Source organism: Candoia aspera, chromosome 12 (assembly GCF_035149785.1).
Source record: "Candoia aspera isolate rCanAsp1 chromosome 12, rCanAsp1.hap2, whole genome shotgun sequence".
NCBI classification, from domain to species: domain Eukaryota; kingdom Metazoa; phylum Chordata; class Lepidosauria; order Squamata; family Boidae; genus Candoia; species Candoia aspera.
In genome coordinates this window covers 15,578,659-15,594,037 of record NC_086164.1, presented here as the reverse complement: position 1 = coordinate 15,594,037, position 15,379 = coordinate 15,578,659, and positions in this window count along the sequence as shown.

Genomic DNA, 15,379 nt, shown 5'->3' with positions numbered 1-15,379 from the left:
TATTTACTATAGACTTTACTATTATCCTTATCTTTTACATTTGTTTGAACATCCAGAAATACTTAGGAAGTATCTGAGTTGTGTGCATGTGTGTTTTTTAAATTCATTCCTGGTTTTAGAAAATGTGGAGGTTTTTTTTTTTTTACTTATCATACTTTATAGTTCATGGCACTGTCTTTTTGTGTATTTAAAGTTTAGTTAATGCAAGCCTGACAGGAGAGTGGTAGGTAATTTACACTTTTAATATATTGCAGAACAGCTATGCCAATGTATTATTTCAACTAATGGAAAGGCACCATTTTTCTGACAGATTGACAGACAGAGGAAAATAACTTGCTTCGTTTTTCTCCAGAAGGCATTCCAGTTGTACACACTGAGCAGCATAAGGACAAAGTTAAGTATGAAAATAATTCTACGCATTGAATATTAGAAAAGATTGGAGAGAAACCTTGGCAAGGAAGTTCTTTAAAAAGTGATGGCTAATTTGTAATTAAGGGAGTTCTACAGGGCATGAATACTCAACCTTTTAAGGGATATGGATGCACCAGGCTTTGGAGCACTGTGCCAAGTGGGTAAGGTAGAACAGGGCAATTTAAAATGAAAATTAACTTAATGCAAGTATCAAGAAATTACTATTATATGCAGGCAAGGAATTTTTCCAAAGGCAAATCATGGTTCCAAAATGTCTCTGTCTCCCCTAAAGTAAATCTCTTTAAGTGCAATTACATTTATTTCCTGTTCTGTACAATTATTTTATTATTCTTGATTTCACATGAAAAACTCATTTTTAGCTCCATGTTTTTCATATAGTGGCAAAACAGAGTGATTTGTATACGCTAAAACAGGTTATCTATCAATTTGCATAGCTATTAGCATTAATATGTATGGTCATGAGCTACAGCAAAAGAAATTGATTTGTAGGTACCTATTTGAGTGTGTGAATCAAAACACAGGAAAGTTTTAAAATGGCTGAGGTGGAGCTGGAAAAATCACAGAACATAAAATAACATGTGAAACATAACATGAAGGTTGGGTCAATGGATGAAATAACCATCACAGAATGGAAGAGATCACCAGCACTACTGGGAAAAAGCTGTCAATACATATAATACGGAATTAAAAAAAGAAGACTTGTCTTAGATATTTATGAGAATGCAATAACAAGGAATATCAAGGAAACTGGCAAAACTTTAGCAAAGGCAATATTATCACAAGAAAAGACAGTAAAATATGCTCTAGAACAGGGCTCTCCAAACTCTTCAGCTCATCAACCCCTTCATGAAGTTTCAGATTGTTCATCAACCCCCAAACATTTATATGAAAATATTTGAATAAATACTATTTTAGTAGTACTGCAAATAATAATAAAGAACAACAAGAACAACAACAACAGCATCAATCCCTTGGATAGTCCCATCAAACCTTGGGGGGGGGGGTCAATATTGACCACTTTGGAGAACCCTGCTCTAGAGAAATGAGAATTTTAATAAAAATAGTGTTGGTTCCTATTTGATGTGTTGGAGTTTCAAGCAAATCAGCGTGCCTCATTAGCATATGGATGATTTGCTCTAGGATGCAAACTCTGTATGTGCAAGGAAGCTCTTTGTTGCCACTCCCACATTCGTTTGCCACCTCCTTCCTCCTTCCATATTCTGAGGAGGCAGCATGCTTTTGCTGCTCTCCCTCCATCTTGGCCATATGCTTGGGCCTTGAAGAAGGATTCCCCCCCCCTCTATTTGCACACAGCTCTTGGCAGCAATGAGGGTCGAGAGTTCATTAAGTTTAGGGAAAGAACAGAAGAAACAAGGAACATCAATTTTCTATCTAAAATGGATGTAACTGAACCAAATAAATCAGTAAGACTCCTTTTACTTACTTTTGAACCTACTTTGTCTAAGTGTGTGATTCTTTATACTTGGGAGGGCTGAGTGTGTAAGATCAGTAACCTGTATTTCTCTAACATGCTCATTAAAGCTATTTTAGATAATATTCTTTTTCTGTGTGCGGCTTCTCTGCTGTGTTAAGCTCTGCCCCATTCAGTGGTCCTGGCTGTCCACTAACGTCTTCATGATGTTCATACCCATCTGTATTAATCCTGAAATGCACAATGACCATTCTGCCCTGTTTGGAAATACCATAAATTGCCATTGCATGTAACAGGGCATCCATGTGTAAAGCATAACCAACTACATGGGAAAATTCCACAAGTAATGATCTCTATGAATGGATTCCTAAACTGCACAACACAAAATGGGTTGTGTCGCAGTTTGGCTTTACCGTGTTGTTTCATCCCAGCTGTTTTGTTTTGGGTTTGGGGTATGTTTCACTAAACATATGGGAGCATGTTGGGTTTACATCTGAATTACACTTGACTAATTTTGCATTTCCTAAGCAATAAAAGAATTTAAATTAAATTTGATTTTTTTCCCTGAGTTTTGCAATAACATTTGCCAAAAATAAAAAACATAAAGTAAGGAAACGTCAGTACAAAAATGCAGATATTAGTGAGGATAATATATACATATATGTACAAACACATATATTAAGATAAAATATTTCTAGAAGTTATGTAGGCAAGGCCACATCACAAAAATGAAATGCTTACATTGGGAGGAATGTGTACTAAATTGCATACAGATTCCACATGAACTAAAAAATATTACAGAAAAAGGAAAAAAAAACTCATGAGAAGCTGAAAATAATGTTTTTGTCAATCTCTTATGCAAATCATACCTTAGCATGATATATAAATCCATATGTATATATAAGTGTTTGTGAGAACTGAAGGCCATTCTCCCCATAGACCTGTTAATCTAGCTGAGCTACATAGCATTTCAACCTTCCTTCTAACATTTTTTGAAAATAGCCCATAGAGACATTAATACTTAGCTAGTTTGCTGGTGTTCCAGCTTATTAATGACTGCTTGTTAAAGCCAGAGATAGATAGCAAAATATAATATGAAATGATTTCAGTTGCACATTACCAGAGATCATAACAAATCATTTAATGTTTAGAAGATTTATGAGAAATATATTACCCAAAATGAACCCCAAGGTTAAATTATAAAATAAAGCAAATGATAAGTATATAAACACATTAATGGGGGACTCTTAGGCTGTTTTATCAAGACATAAAGCACAATGCATTCCAGATAAAAGGACCTTATATATTTTAAATGAAGTTTGTGCTACTGTTTCATATGCCATAGGGATGTGGTGGCGCTGCGGGTTAAACCACTGAGCTGCTGAGCTTGCTGATCGGAAGGTCAGCGGTTCGAATCTGCGTGACAGGGTGAGCTCCCGTTGCTAGTCCCAGCTCTTGCCTACCTAGCAGTTTGAAAACATGCAAATATGAGTAGATTAATAGGTACTGCTTCGGCAGGCAGGTAACGGCGTTCCGTGTAGTCATGCCAGCCACATGACCACGGAAGTGTCTATGGACAAACACCAGCTCTTCGGCTTTGAAACGGAGATGAGCATTGCCCCCTAGAGTCGGACACGACTGGACTTAATGTCAAGGGAAACTTCATATGCCAACTACAAATGAAATTGGCAGTATTGCTTGCATTATTGTTTTACATGCTCATTTTTTTAAAAAAATGGTGGATACTTCAAGCCGATATTTGGAAGACTGAGCACTGAACATTTACCATGTTCTTATCCCAACAGAATAGTAAGGGTATTGACGCTTTTGAACTTTGGTGTTGGAGAAGACTCCTGAGAATGCAATGGGCAGCCAAGAAAACAAACAAATGGATCACTGAACAAATCCACCCAGAGTTCTCACTTGAGGCACAAATGACCAGGCTCAAATTATCCTACTTTGGGCACATTATGTGAAGACCCAGCTTTCTGGAGAAGGCTCTGATGCTGGGAAAGGTGGAAGGGAAGAGAAGAAGAGGACGACCAGCAGCAAGGGGGATGGACTCAGTCACAGCAGCAATGACTGCACTGTTGGAAGAGCTGAAAGACAGGTTAGGGGCAGATCGTCATGGTGAAAATCTATCTACGTGGTCACTAAGAATTGACAATGACTTGATGGCACATAATCAGTCAATCAAATCCTTATCCCAAACTGTTTTCAAATTGATTATTTGAGCAAATACTGTAAGACATAAGTCTAGAAACAGCTTTTGCCATCTGTCCTATCACCTGGAAGTTGGACCCTTTTGGAAAACTGGAGATACCAGTGGTGACATGTGGGACTTTCCACAAACAAAACACATGTCCTTTTGTATCTCTTCAGGGGGAAGAACAACAGCAAGTTCGGAAGGAAGGTGTGGACAGAGAGGAAGCTACAGCAACTGCTGACACACTGCAATAGCAGGAAATTAGAGGTAGAGTCATCTCCTGACACAAATGATATCATGGTCCATGCCATGGTGGATGATGGCATCCCTGACAGCATGGCATTGCTTCTCAACTTCATTGGAGCTCTGGAGAAAGCACCAAGCTGTAGTTGGACAAGATGGGCAAATATTTTGGTCTGGTAAAAGTCAACTTCCTGTATTCCTCTTAAGAGACACACATCTGCTCAAGCTGTTTCTCTGAAATTCCAGGGAAGGCTGTGGCAGCTGCCTTCCAAATGAAACCTGAAAACCAATTTGTTCTTTTAAACTGATCTCCATCAGGACCAACTGCTTTTTGCTTATCAGATCTGGCTGTCTTTAGGCCTCGTTACCTCTCTTGAAAGCAATGTGCAGCTCAGGCAAGATGTTTTCTTACCAAAAATTCAGCCCAGACCTATTTATTCAAAATTAGCATATCTCGTTAACTGTATCCAGAATGCCAGTTTAATTAATCTTTTAATGAACAGCCTTAAAAAAAAAAACTTTGAAAGGAGAATATTTTCAGAAGAGAAGTTTCTACCATTTTCCATTTCAATCATTACAAAAAAAAAAAAAATCTATGTCATCTAAGGGGAATAGAACAAATATTAGGTATGATAATATGTAGCTGAAATAGTAGAATTGCAGAAATGGAGAGCCATTTTTTTTCTCATTATGATAGGAAGCTGCATTTTACTTTGGTCTAGTGGTTAGGGCAATGGGCTAGAAACCAGGAGACTGTGAGTTCTAGTCCTGCCTTGGGCATGGGGCATGAAAGCCAGCTGGGTGACCCTGGGCCAGTCCCTCTCTCTCAGCCCAACTCACCTCACAGGGTTGTTGTTGTGGGGAAAATAGGAGGTGGAAGGAGTAATAGGGATGTTCCCCACCTTGAATTATTTATAAAAATAATAAAGGTGGGGTAAAAATTGAATTAATTAATTAATACATATTTGCCTAACCTATTTCTGTGTAACATTTTCTGGGCTTGGAACTGCCTTTACGGCTTTGCTGGAAGACAAATTTTCCAAAGTAGTGGATGGAGCAAGAATAAAAGATAGGTTTGTACCTATACCAGCCTGCCCACTCTTGAAAAACTTAGAAAAGCCCTTTTCTGTGTCACAACTGTGGTAGAGCCTAGTTGTTTGGGACAAGAGAATGGATCTTCTTGGTGGCCATTCTTGAATGCTAATCCCTCCCCTCCCCTTTCCTTCCCCAAAGTCATCTTGGGTTGACAAGTTGCTGTCTTGCCCCATAATTTTGTAAAAAAGAGCCAAGAGGATCCCCTACTTACAAGAGCATGAAGAAAAGCATGTAGCAACTTTTCTTCATTTGTTTTAAAAATACATATGTGGACCCTGTAGAGCTTCATTTTTGCTATCTTCATCCATCTAATTTGCCCAGGACCCAAATTAGGGTCTACTCTCTGGGAAATGAAGATGGCAGCCCCAAATCAAGAGTATTATCTTGATTTATAAGTCAGTTTGGTCCAGTTTGCATGAACCAGTTATTATTATTTTTTCTTTCACAGCTCAGGGGTGCCACATCAGCTGCCACATTGTGTTGCTATCTGCCACATTGCCCAGACCCACCTCCCTCAATAGAAGTAGCTCAAACCACCAAGGTGGCCTTACTCTTACCTGTTCCAGTCCCATGCTCTGCACTCCAAGTTTGCACAGCAGTTTATTGCATGGAAAAACTGGGCTCAGTCAAGGAAAAGGAAACTTTTGATCAATAGAAAAAAAGGGGGCTCTGACTCAGACTGTGTTGCTGGGCAAACTTGATGACTCTTTGCACAGAGAAAAAGAAGCTAAGATGCTCCAAAACAACATTAGGTAATTCTTTGGGTTTGTTTGTTTTTTTTCTTTCTTTCTCTCCTCTCTGTCTGCCAGTTGGGGAGACTCAACATGATGTGCAAATCAAGTCATTGACAGCATTTGCACCACACGTTAACCTTGGTTAGTTTTAATTTTGGTTTGAATTGATCAAATGTTTTAATTTGCACAACCCAGTGAACAGTGAACTAACCACACTGACTGGGTTCTCACAATGCACTGAGCAACTGAGAACTTATTCCAACCTAAAACTAAAACTTCCTTGGGGATGGCTGATGCCCTAGAATGGCCCCTTTATATTCACAGACTGGTGTAGAATCTTCTGCCAACTGGATTTTATTGCATTTTATCTTTTTATCTTTTATTTATCTTTACATTTATTGTATTGTTTGTAGTTTGTATTGAATTTTAAACTTTATTTCTATTGTAAACCACCCAGAGTCCCTCCTTAGGGGGGAGATGGGTGCTGATAAAATTTGACAAATAAATAAAATAAAATAAAATAATCAAGAGCATTTATCAAATGGCAAAACAGCAGGAGAATAATTCCAGTGGAGTCAGTGAAAAGAGTAAGGCCAACCAAATCTGCTTATAATAACATGAATAATAATGAGAACAGCCAACAGTCTAGTTTTGGCAATGCACCAGCAACAGCATCAACACCATTCTATTGACCACCTCTAGATAGGCCCCTATCAAAAACCACAGGTTAATATCTCTTTCAAAATCAAACCTTCTTCCTCTAAGAATCCCCCCACCCCTTATCACTGGAATTGTTGCCTAATTTAGATTAACCCCCTGCCCCAAATAAAACATCACTCTTCAGTGCACTTAACTTTGTAATACATGTTTAAGAAAGAAAAAGGGATTTTTCAGTGACTGTGATTAGCCCAAGTATTCTCATACCTGGATGCTGGTGATGAATGTGTAAACTGCTGGCCCATTGCCCTGCAATCTGCTGTTGTAGTTATCTAAAGATCTTCTAGGATGTACCTGAAAGACCTGTGAGCAACATACAGCTCTATCTCTGAGCCGTGGTCTTTATCAAGAGGAATGTTAAATTCTTGAATGGAAATGCCTAATTTATTTGAACGGTGTTGATGGACTTTTGCCCCAATCCCACTCTACATATGAAAATTCCTGATTGGTCCATATCAGTGGTACAGTTGAGGAAGGAACACACCTTGCTCTGTTGCTTTCCCTGCAATGTTCAAATAGAAATATATATTTTTTTAAAAAATCAATCTCTAGCTGTTTGCACCCTGTTCCTACCCTTCCTTTCAAGATTAGTTCTCGTTCCCTTTCCAGAAAGATTTGCATGATGCAATGGTGTAGATCTTATCCTAACTTTCTTTTTCTAAAGAGCAAGTGGAATTAACATGATTGCTGGAAATAGTGATTGTGCTTTACAGCTCTCCTTAATCATGCAATGCAAAACTGCTTTGATGATGTAGTTTTGTGACATGTAATTCAACAACCCACATTTATTTATTTGAGTTTAATGCTGGGTAGGTGAAGGAAATAAATGCCTCAGAGGGCTTGGGTATGGTGGTTGTCACACTCAAGGGAGGATACAGTAAAAATGTGTAAGATCTAAGTGGTTGCTTTTATATTCTGGTTAGACCCACAACTGATTCTGTTGTTGTCTCTGGCTGTAACACAATACATTATAGTGCAAGTAGAAATTAGAATTTAGTACATGAAACAGAGCATTGCAAAATGGAATGCCCTGCTGAACAATTTGAAAAAGGACTGGAAACTAAGCTGGGTGTATTTGCCCTCCAAGAGATCAGATTGAGGAGTGGCATGAAAAGTTTACTATAATCATAGGGTGCAGGATATGAAATAATGGACTTAAGGTAAAGGAAGGCAGATTCTGGTTGAAAACCTCCTAACAAGAAGAGCAGATTGACAATGGAACCAGTTACAGAGTTAGCAAGGTTCTCTTCACCATATGTGTTCAAGTATCTAGAGAGTGATCTATCAAGGTTTGTTTAATTTGTATTGCTGCATTTAGCAAAGAGCTGTGGACTAAATGGCCTATATGGTCTCTTCTACCTCTATGATTTTATGAAAAGACGGTAAGCCCAAGTTGTTTTTTCTTGATGGAGCACCTTTTGAAGGACCATTCTTTGGAGATGAAACAAAGTCCCCAAAATTCACTAACTCAAGGAATCTCAGGGGAAGCTGTGCGAGAGTCATGAAAATTCAGCATTTGAAAGTTCAGAATCAGAGAACTAAAAGAAGCAGGAGTAATTTGTAATGGAAGTCTCCTCAGTAATAACAGGTCTGTTCAGAGAATATGTAGCTGAGAAGCCCCTCTGATTGTTTAACCTTTGGTGAAGAGCAGCTGGTGTTGGGTGAAGATGCTGAAGCCTGATGTATGGTAACTTTCAGTTGGGAGCAGGCCAGTGCCAGGACAACTTATAATCACAGCAGAGCTATGATTAAGAGAGCTCTTTGTTATCATTTGGCTGGCCCAAAGTGGGGATGTATAACTAGGTATGATCAGCATATTGATGATACCTAACCCCATGTTGTCAGATGACCTCACTCAGTGGCCTCATGCAGGGCCGTAACTAGGGTCTGTGTCACCCGGGGCAAACGTGAATTCTACACCCATTTTGGCTCCCCCCCAGTGCTCATTTTGGTGCCCCCTCCAGTGCGGCACTCGGGGCACATGCCCTGCTTGCCCCCCACCCCCAGTTGCAGCCCTGGCCTCATGTAGAGGTTAAAAAGGAGCAGGGGGAGACTGGAGTCCTGTGGCACATTAGAAGCATAGGAGTTTGCCTCTCCCCACCAGGAGCACCAACAACTTCCTCCTCTGGAAGAAGGAGAATCACCACAACAGCCTGCCTCCCACTCCTAATTCCCTAAGTTAGTCCAGAAGGATACTATCCTTGATGGATGATAAGGGTGATAAAAAAGATAAGGGGTCTGGAGGCTAAATCCTATGAAGAGCAGGTAAAGGAACTAGGTATGTTTAGCTTAATGAAGAGCAGACTGAGGGGAGACATGATAGCAGTCTTCTAATACTTGAAGGGCTGCCACAGGGAAGAGGGCATTAATTTATTATCCATAGCACCTGAGGTTAGGACAAGAAGCCATGGGTGGAAGCTCATAAGGGAGAGATCCAATCTGGAAATAAGGAGGAATTTCCTGACAGTGAGAACTATTAAGCAGTGGAACGGCTCCCAGAGTTGTGGGTGCTCCATTGCTGAAGGTTTTCAAGAAAAGATTGGACAACTATTAGTCCGAGATGGTATGAGGATTCCTGGGCAGGGAGTTGGAGTAGAAGACCTGCAAGGTCCCTTCCAACACTATGTTTCCATTATCCTATTCTAAGGTATTGAAGGTCATTGAGAGATCAGGGAGGGCCAGGGTGGATGCACCTCCACCATCCCAGTCCCTCCACAGGTCATCAATAAGTACAACCAATACTTCTTAGTCTGTAGAGAACCACAGAGATGACATGTACAAGAACATGCTTTAAGCCTGAGAAAGAAAAAAAAACTTCAGACTGGCTTTACTCTAACTCACTGGTGGAGTGGGTGGGGGGGGGGTTGGTATAAGAGAAAAGAAAGGAAAACACAGTCTGTCTGTCAAGTTTCTCTTTGTATAGCTGAGTGTTTCTCAGCCTTAGAAACTTTAAGCATGGCTGGATAGGGAATTCTGGGAGTTGAAGTCCACAAATCTTAAAGTTCCCAAGGTTGAGAAACACTGGGCTATCCTATACCAGTCTTTCTCAACCTTTGGACCCTGCAGAAACCCTTGAAGTATTTTCCAGGCCTTGGGGAACCCCTGCACATTCAGGCTCAAATACAGGCCACAAGTTACAAAATGATTATATTTGTTTCATGGGTAGGCCTGTATACATGCATGAACAGTGTTCTTAAACTAAAAATAAAGAATGAAACTTACCTCTTTAATGTGAAGTTGCCCGGATTTGAAATATTTTTTAAAATAAATTGTGATCTCCCAGGGAACCCCTAGTGACCTCTCATGGAACCCTAGGGTGCCACAGAACCCTGGTGGAGAAACCCTGGCCTATATCAATATAGTTCTAGTCAGACTTGTGGAATTGGTTTCCTGGCCAGGCCAGGTTGAAGGGTTGCTATCTGACCAGGATCTGGTGGTCTTCAAGGGCAGGACATATAACTAGTTTCCAGGTAGTCTTCAAGGGCAGCTCCACATGAAGTGAATCACAGTAATCCGTATGGGAGATGATAAGGCCAGGAGAGAACATTTTCAGTGCCCTTTGTCCTAGAGAAGCCACAACTGGATAAATAATCAAAGAAGGAAAGACACATAGTCTGAAGAAATCTGAATTGTGCCCAGTAAACATTAATTAATGAAAAGTTTAATTTTGAATAGAATTTATGTTTAAATCCCATGACAAGACAGAAATATATGCAAACGTTACAATAACAACATGTCATTAAAAGTATGGAAGGGTTTTCCACCTGCTACCAATTAAGGCTGTATAACTGATTGAAAGAATGGCTGATTATATTAATTTTACCCTAGTGCTAATTGGCACTAATGTTCAGCATGTGGTACCTGTCGTTTGCTTTTGTGAATCCCTCATCAGCCTTTGCCAGAATTTTTTTTATACATTGTTCCAATGATGGTTCGCACACACGTTTGCAACAAATGTCAACAGATGCATTAGGAAAATTCATGACAATTTTTAACAGTTTGTTTATTGTGGACAGTGTTACCTTGGAGGTATCTATCAATTAATTTATCCGGTTTATTATCTACTCAGATTAAGAATCAGGTTATGAAGCAGGTCCCAAAATGTCTGGTAGTTGGTTTCTCCTTCTTTTTCTTTTTCTTTTATCATGCATGCAGATTTTATTTTTAGCATGAAGCAAACTTCAGTACGAGGTAAGTTTCAACATATTATTACAAGTGCTGCTGATGGCAGACGTTTCCTAGATGCCACATCCATAATGTTTCCTATGTGGTCCTCCAACAACTTCTCAGATATATTCAACACTATAGGGAGTATCTTGTAAAAACAATTTTAGCCTATATTGACATGAATCCAGTGCACTTAACTCAGCCTTTCTGACCTTATGCCCTTGTCTATGTTGACCTGCAAACCATCCTTTCATCCTATTCCCAGCCAGGAAGAAGATGATCATTCAAAATGTTTGAAAGGCACCAACCTGGGTACTAGAGGAAATTTTTTTCCCCTGCATCTGTGGCCTCCTGTGTCTTCAATAGAGATCAAGAGCCTCATCACTCAGCTGAGATTTGGAAAGGCTCCTTGGGAAAATTTAATTCCCCGAGAGCTGATAAAGAACAACAGTGAATGGTGGACTCTAGTTATTGGTGCACTCTTCACCTACATCGAATCACATGGGTGCATCCCCAAGGCCTGGGGGATAGCAATTATAGTGCCAATCTTTAAGAAGAGCAAGAAAGATGGCATCTCTGCCAAAGCCCTTTGGTGTGGTGGATGTGCAGAATCTATTTTCACAGTTGTGGAAAACACAGTTGGAACACAGGGACATCGATTAATCACCTTCCATAGAACTGGAGGGAATAAAAGAAGTACTTGATGTGACCCTGTTTCAGGCACATGACCCCACTCAGTGCAGCAGAGAGAGAGAAAGAGAGGGGAAGGATCAGAGAAGAAGATGGAAATGATCCACATGACTTTGATCGTGTGCCTAGGTTGCCAAGTTGAGAATTGCTGCTTGGCCCTTTAGAGTCTATAGAGTCTACAAGTCTATTCTCTGTGAAGACACTGCAACAGGAGAGCTGTAATAACAGAAAGCAGATCTCCTGCTGATATTGAGGCTTATGGAACAAGCCCTTTCCATGTGGGTAGAAGCAATTTCACCATTCAAGCAGTTAGCAGGATAAAAGGCAGTGGCAAAATTACATTGGTCTACTGAGACTTGTAGGAAGGAAGATAGATGGTTTTGAACTGGGGTGTTGGAGGAAAATTCTGAGACTGCCTTGGACTGCAAGAAGATCAGACCAGTCCATCCTCCAGGAAATAAAGCCAGACTGCTCACTTGAGGGAATGATATTAAAGGGAAAACTGAAGTACTTTGGCCACATAATGACAGGACAGGACACCCTGGAGAAGATGCTGATGCTAGGGAGAGTGGAGGGCAAAAGGAAGAGGGGCCGACCAAGGGCAAGATGGATGGATGACATTCTAGAGGTGACAGGCTCACCCCTGGGGGAGCTGGGGTTGTTGACGACTGACAGGAAGCTCTGGCGTGGGCTGGTCCATGAAGTCACGAAGAGTCGGAAGTGACTGAACGAATAAACAATGACAACTAAGACTTGGCAAACAAGAAATTGGCCTGCTGGCTCAACCATTTAAATGAGAAATAAAGGCTGGTCTTAATGGAGACAATAGCTGAGAGAAGGAGAAAGAAAAGGCTACTTGTAGTTGGTTTCATAAACTTGTCTTCCCTTTCATAAACTGCTTCACTGGGCTATTGTGGTGGTTTTGTAGGAATGGTTTGAAGATGAGTGGCATTGCTTAACAAGAGAGTGTGTGTTGTGAATGGAGAAGAAATCAGACCATTTCTAAGTAGAAGAAGCTCAGTAACACAGAAGGATCCTTGCTGAACTCAAGAAAGCACTGGGCACCTTCAATATTTGTCTATTATTATTTGTTTGATCTCCTGCCTTTCTATTCAGTTTGAGCACTATGGGCGGTTAATGCTCAATAAAACGCCAAATGCAAATAAAATAATAAACCCCAAACATCAGTGGAAAGAAAGACAAACATTAACAAGCAAATAAAAGCTAGTGAGATTCAGGTTGGTCATTCATTCTTTTAAAGGAAGAAAGAATTGGGACCAAACACAACATTCTCCTTTGCAGCAAATAAATAGATCCCAGAGACTGAATGGCTTAATGGCTAGCTAGATTCACAGTGGAGGTGATCATTCAGAGAGTCAGAACGTAAATTATTGAAGGCTTTAATAGTTAATACCAACATTAATTTGTGTCTGATAAGTAACTGGCATCCAGTGCACGGCTTTCAGCGCAGGTATAATATGACCCCTGTATTAAACTTTTACATTTGGGAACAGCCAATCCCAAAGCACTTTTTTCCAGCCAGTTTGGTATAGTCGTTAAGGCGCCAGGCTAGAAACTGGGAGACGGTGAGTTCTAGTCCTGCCTTAGGCACAGAGCCAGCTGGGTGACCCTGGGCCAGTCACTCTCTCTCTCAACCCTAGGAAGAAGAAAGCAAGAACAAACCACTTCTGAAAAACCTTACCAAGAAAACTGCAGGGACTAATCCAGGCAGTTGTCAGGAGTCAGGACTGACTTCTTGACAAAACAAGAACACCAAAAAACAAAACAAAACAAACCCCAACCCCTTCATATTGCTTAAACAGTGGTTTTGCCAAAAGACTTGCCTAGGTGTTAGAAACTTACCATGGAGCACTGCCACCAAAGTGTATTAGTTTGTGAAGTATCTTTATATAGCTTGAAGGATCTGGAATGAAATCCTGTGGTAGAGACCAGTGGATTTATGCAAATGAAGATGGATTTTCAGTAACAAGAGCTGTTGCCACATTGCTATCAATATTGCTGTGTAGCAATCTGGAAGATTTCAGCTCATGCGGCCAGTGGGACAATACTGGAATTAAGACATACGAGAAAACACACGAGACAGCTCTCAAACTATGAAACTAAAGAGATGCTTCCCATGTGAATTGGATGAAGTGATAATACTGAAGTGGAACAGTTATAGGAAATGTGATAAGACTGGTGAGATTGGCCAAGACTTTTCAGAAGTTATAAAACTAGACGGAAACTCCAGTACTTCAAAGCCATCACATAGAATGAGGTCCTATACACGGTGGATTTCTTCTCAAACTCAAACCTAGTCTGGAGGGTATGACTTTGAGCTGGGTAGGTGTGAATGGATGTGTGTGTGTGTGTGTGTGACTCATTTTTTAAGTTCAGAAACTGAATAACAAAAGTTGTAAACCTGCTCTTGTTTTTAGGTATCCTGAGTATGTAGATAAATAAGAATAAAAAGGAGCATTTGAGGTGTTACGAAGACCCCCTTTATGACTCTCCATGTGACGCATGAAAACAGACATAAGTTTGAAATCTTAGAATCATGGTTTAGGTTCACATTTTCAATTAAGCCAGAATGTGGTTTGTTTTGATATTGGTTTAATATGTTGTCTAAATATAGCTAATTGTGCTTTATCCAAAAAAGCATGGTTAAACAAGTGTGTGAAGGCAGCCATGAAGCTACACAGTAATATTTATTTATGACTTATTTACTGGGACTTACATGCTGCTTCAATCCAGCAGACCCCCTGAGCTGTATAATATATAGCATATGTAGTATAATATACTGTATTTCTGACAGATGACCATCCAACCCCTGCTTAAAACCTCTTAAAGGGGCATTTCATCACTTTCTTGAATAGTCTGTTCCACCGATGATCAGCTCAGACCCTCAATCCATTTATCAGGAAGCTTTTGTGAGATCCATCACTGCGAGCCTTGCTCTAGCTGTGGCTTGGACTAAATTATCTGACAGTCCACTCCAGTTTTATGATTTTGTGATTCTGTGGTCGAGTTTTCATAATGTTTCATCAAGGTCTGCTTTTTTGCAATTTGGACTAATGAGTCCACTTCTTCCACTACAGGAATAGCAACGGCTCTCAGATAAAGTATTATGAAATTCTGTCCTTTGACCGTGCTCTCTGTTGGCTACTTCTGCATTCAGGTGCTGGAGAACATGTTGCCTCATTGCCAGTGCAGAAGAAGATGCAATTCCCAGTCCATTTGGCTATTGCATATGGAATGAAGAGGAGGGTTATCTTGGCTTCAGGTAGCAAATAACCTGGTCCTAATAAACATCCTCCAGTTGGCTTTACTTAAATTTACATGTTCAGCATTTATAGCACACCAGTGGTCCAAGTAATGCAAATATATTAGTTGGATGCAAGCCATGTGTTAGTGTAAGACAAACATTTTAGTTCTCCTTACAGTACAAGTATTGGTTTGTAGAAGTGGCTGGGACAGTGAGAGCCTAAAACATTGCAGAAGTTCAAGACGAAGGAAAGATAAAAACTGAGAATTCTCAACTAATTCTCTAACAGACTACAGGACAATCTTCATGTCAGAATTTGTGAAGCCAGCCTTTGCTTCCTTATACTGACCAAGAAGGATGTGAATTGAACCCCAACACACAAATTCCTCAGAGGCTAG